The following is a 5,089-nucleotide window of genomic DNA, read 5'->3' on the forward strand; positions in this document are numbered from 1 at the left end:
GAGTAAACAAACTGCAAGTGCAGTTTTTAGAATGCTAGGGTAAATAGTCACTCTTCTGGTTATAGAAATGATCCTGTTTTCTGTGTAATACAAATGGATTTGTAGATAGTTTTCTTGCAGCATTTATAAAGGCTTCTAAGGCAATATGAGAAAGAAGAAGGGTGTTCGTTGTTTTTTTTATTTCTTTGGTTGTTTTAAAGCTGGAACTCTAGAGCATTTAAAATGATTTACAATTGAGTCCTACAAGTAACATTCAGAAAACGATTACAGGTAATTACCCTAGGAGTTTGATTCTGGAATGCTCTGAACACGTTTTGTTTTTTATGAGTTCTGAGCCTTGCTCTTCTTCATGGTAGTATGTGTACCACAGCTAAGACCATGGAAACTTGCAGGTAATGAGTGCTTGGGAGAATCAGACTCTCAGGAAGGAAAGCATGTAGTGCTACATCCCTTGTGAACAGAAAAAGTTTGTGTACAGGTGCGGTGAAAAACTTAGGAGCAATAAGGAACAAAATTCAATAGTGTTGTTTTTAACTTGACAATCTGTTGTGTGCCAAGTGTAGAATGAGCCTGTAGGAAAAAAAAAAATTTAACTCAATGACTTTTTAATCTACAGGATCTTATTGCAAGCTTTCTCTTTTGAAAAGAACTTCAAGGTAAGCTTTTATTCCTTATTTGTCAAGTCCTACAGAGAGAACAAGAATGAGTAATTGTGACGCAGTGCAAGTTAGAAAGTAAAATTTAGCCTTGAATTTGACATGTGAAATGCCATGTACATGTAGGTTGGATGTAAACCACACTTTCAGAATGTTTATAACTCTTTCCAAAGAATTTACACAGAGAGCATGGGTCCTCTGTTTGAAAAATGGAGGTGCTTATGAAAAATGATACTTCTATGGTCTTGAGAAAGCTTAGAGCAATCATGGAATGAAACCAGCATGAGATCATGACTTCATGACTGGAAAAATACATTAAATGAGTATCCTTCTACAGTTTTAATTGTATGATAAAATCCTAGCTGCTATTTGAAGCACAGGAAAGTAAGTGCTATAGAGCCTTAAAATAAACATCTTCAATACGAGTTTTCACGCAGAAGCTGAAATCCAAAGAAAACCCAAACTAGGGAATGTTCCTGATCCCATTGAATTAAATGGGAACTATGCCATCAATTTCACTGGAAGCATCCAGTTTAACCTAGCTACGGATATCTAGTGACCTCTAATACATCCAGCAAACGGACGTGCACATCAAATCATATGCCGTCTTAGACTCCTGGTAAAACTAAGTATGTTTTATAGTTTGATGCCCTTGTTTCTAAACTTAATCACAAATTTAAGTCAGCTACACCTGGAGAGTCATCTCTTGCTATTGAAAATACTGTCACAGTATATTCAAATAACCCTTGGGGGAACCACAGCCACTCACATGCAGTGTCAAGTAAGTACAAAGCCACTTTACAATTTTGTATCCTGTCATGTAAGCCTATTTTACCTATTTACATCTCCCCCACAAGCTCCAGGTACCTCCCTGTCCAAGTAGAGATCGGAGTGCTGCCCAATTCTGTAAAATGAGACCACAAAAAGAAAAAAAAATCATCTTTTTAAATGTTAAGCCAAGAAAGACGTCTTTGATAAAGTGATGGTAATCAGAGAGAAACACTTCTCTGGGGAGCTGCTTATTCAGGTTGCTGCAGAGACCTTTGATTATACAAGATCCTTTTTGTTTTCTTTCAGAAATGAATTTAATGCAACTCGACAGAAAAGAGATCTCGTAACAGCCGGGGTAGGTTATACCTCCAAAAGCTCTGGGTCTTTGCCGTCCTTACAAAGGAGCCTTTGTGGGGAGAAGGGCTGTGGTAACAGTAGGACAGTGGGGAGGAGCAGCTATTCCTTACCTGCTCACCCCCTGCCTAAGCCCATGGCCTCATGCTTTCATTCACCCTCAGCAAACCGCCTGGTGGGTGACCCACCCTGACGAGCCGACTGACGCACATCATGGGAAATAAAACTGTGAAGCCTCTGTCTTTTTGTGAGGGCGAACAGAGAGCCCCCGAAAGCTGTTACTGTTTGGTGAAAGGCAAAATGGCGGCAACACCAACAAGGGTCCCTCCTGCATGTGATGCGGTGACGGCTCTGGCCCGGTCCTTCCCAACACCCCGGCCCTCTGCTCATCCCAGCCATCACAGAATCACAGACGTTAGGGGTTGGAAGGGACCTTGAAAGGTCATCTAGTCCAGCCCCTCTTCCAGAGCAGGATCACCTAGATGATGTTACACAGGAAGGTGTCCAGGCGGGTTTTGAATGTCTCCAGGGAAGGAGACTCCATCACCTCCCTGGGCAGCCTGTGCCAGGGCTCTGTTGCCCGATGTTGGGTGAAATTTCCTATTAATTGGGGGAATCTCATTCCCTCACTGGCACATGACTCAGGCTATGGGTTGTAACCCCATTTGACAGGGGAAGGCAGGAGGCCCAAGGTGGTCCCTCCTCAAGGTCTTGTGGAGACCCTGCAGCCAGACCACAGGAGATTTTCTCTGAGCTGCTTTGGGATCTACCTACTTCCTGACCCAGTGAGAAGGCAGCTGGTTTGAAACTCCATGATAAGGTGAATCGAGCCTCTGAGGGAAACGGGAAATGGGAAATTGGGGACTGACAGTGTCCCAGGAGGGCGTTCGAGCATCAAAGTTCAACGATGCTCTACCTCCCTGATATAACACAAAGGCCAAAAGCCGCTTTCCTGAAGAGGATGGCTCATAGTAACTATTAGGGAAAATGGAGATGGGTCTTGTTATGAAGGGAGAGAAAGGATCCTCTCCAGCCAGCAACGGGCCATGGTGACCAGGAATAGTTTTGGTGTGGGGGCCTTCCTTGTGGTGAGTTGATCAAGTCCGGTTCAGGCTGATTTTAGTGAGATTGTGCTACTTGGATGCATCACACATTTTCAGTTGGAAAAAGGAAGTTTTTGTGTCACTGTATGAGGCACAACTGATACTTAAGCTAACCTGTTCCTTTCGCAGTGACATTCACATTTCGATCTATTGGTTCAAACTCCAGACATGGGGAATGATTGATGGCAGGAGGGAAGAAAGAAATTAACTTGCAAACTTACAAGCGAAGACTTAAATAATTTGTTTTGCTTAGTTGTGCAGCTGAAGGCTGGCATATATATCTGTGAGCAGAACGGAAGGGTAACTGTTTTCTCATAGAACATTAGAGAAGCAAAAAACAGAAACCATAGGGAAGAGGAGCTACTTAAGAAAAGGGCCAAGCTTTATAAAATAAGAGGATGTAAACTGACCATGAACAAATGTAAGAGGGAAATATTTGACTACCCAGCACTTCACCCCGTCAAACTTTCTAATCAGACTAGTGGGGGCAAAAACCCTGAAGTGCTTTCAGCCTGGAATGGGATCAGTTCTTGGAGGGGACGATGTGATGTGACAAGCCACAGTAGCAGAGTGTTGGGTCAGATCCAGGGCTTCCTTATAGTTCAGTGCTCCCCAATCCCTAAACAAGACAGGAAGCAGGCCAGGAAGATTCACCTCCTTTTTGTTTTGGATGAACTGAAATGCAATTCTGAAGGATCTCAAGGATCTCAAGGAGGACATGAATCTATTGCATCTTCCACATTATTATGATGGGGCATGCGGCACAGAGCATGAGTTAGGAGAGAGGATGAAATGGAGTGATATCACATCTTCAAGCTCTCCAACTATTGGTATTTGACAGAAGAGAAAAGACCAGAAGTGAAAAGACCAGAAGGCCTCCAACTCGGCCCAGGCTGCAATCCCTTCTGCAGCACCTGCAGCTGTGCCATGTGCTAATCGAGCCGCAGATTACTCTTCTGTATTAAAAGTCCAACCCATTGTTAGACTAAAAGGCCTCAGGCTCTTATTATCTCACTTGTAAAGCAGAAACACCTTGATTTTATTTTTACATTTCTCTGACAGATTCAAGCTGCCTCTCCTCAGTCGCACCTTCACCGGACCTTGACCCGAAGTCCACCAGGAGGTCGGTGCCATGCTCCTCACCCGCAGGAGAAGAGCTGGTCCTGAAAATGCCACCTTCCTACCAGCTCTCCTGTGTTGCCACGGGTTGTGGAAGCACTCCTCGTTATGCTCCCTACAAAACTTGGCTCTTTTCTCATTTTCTTTTTTTATCCATGTTAAAAGCTCCTGTTAACATTGTGCTTCCAAAATAATGGGTTACAGCTAAATCTGAACAGCTAACTAAGCCAATCCTTTGATTATTTTTTTCTAACTTTTAGTTCCATTGCATTTTTTCTTTTCTGCCACTTTTTTTGGCCCTTGCAGAAGATGTAAGTATGTCTGAGAGGGATGGGTGCTCAGGCAGCTGAACTGCTCCTGGAGGGTTTTAAGCATTGTACAAACACATAAAACAGGTCCAAGTTACAAAAGTTGTTATATGGAAAAGGTCATTGTATGCAACCAAACTTTGGTGTCCTTGGAAAATACTAATGCCTGGGCAGCTGCTTTCTGTTGTGTTTTTTCATGTAAATAAATATAAGTAATTTCACAGCTCAAAATTCTAATAACCACAAAGATTTCCACATTAGTGTTGTTCTAGAAACAGTTTTTACTGCTTTGTCAGTATTTTCAGAGTATCTATGTATATTTGGAAAGCAATTCTTAAATGGAAAAAAATCAAAAATAAGCATGGAATAGAGTTTTCACAGGGAAGGCTGATGTTTTTAATAACTGGTAACTTCTGTGTGTGCTTTACTGTAAAGGTCCCGTTTTCTTCCCATTTAATGTCACTAGTGGCTTTACCATGGCTTCATTGGGAGTGGAAAATCCTGTTTATTTAATTTACTTGTTGCTTTTGGCAAAAATTTTTAGATCTCCATCAGCAAGATTGTAAGCATTTATATCTAGCTTTTTTTTATCCTCCAAGAAAGCAACTATCTGCAAAGCTCGATGAAATTCTGCTTTGGGACTACATTTCTTGTTCACTTTCAGGGAACTAAGATTTAGACCCATCTGAGTGAATGGTTAGTAGATGACAGTGAGGTCTTAGCTCCCAAATAGACTATAAAACCCTTTAATGAAACTGCTTTTGGAAACGTTTGCTAA

Source organism: Apaloderma vittatum, unplaced genomic scaffold (assembly GCF_000703405.1).
Source record: "Apaloderma vittatum isolate BGI_N311 unplaced genomic scaffold, ASM70340v1 scaffold12144, whole genome shotgun sequence".
In the NCBI taxonomy this organism is placed as follows: Eukaryota; Metazoa; Chordata; class Aves; order Trogoniformes; family Trogonidae; genus Apaloderma; species Apaloderma vittatum.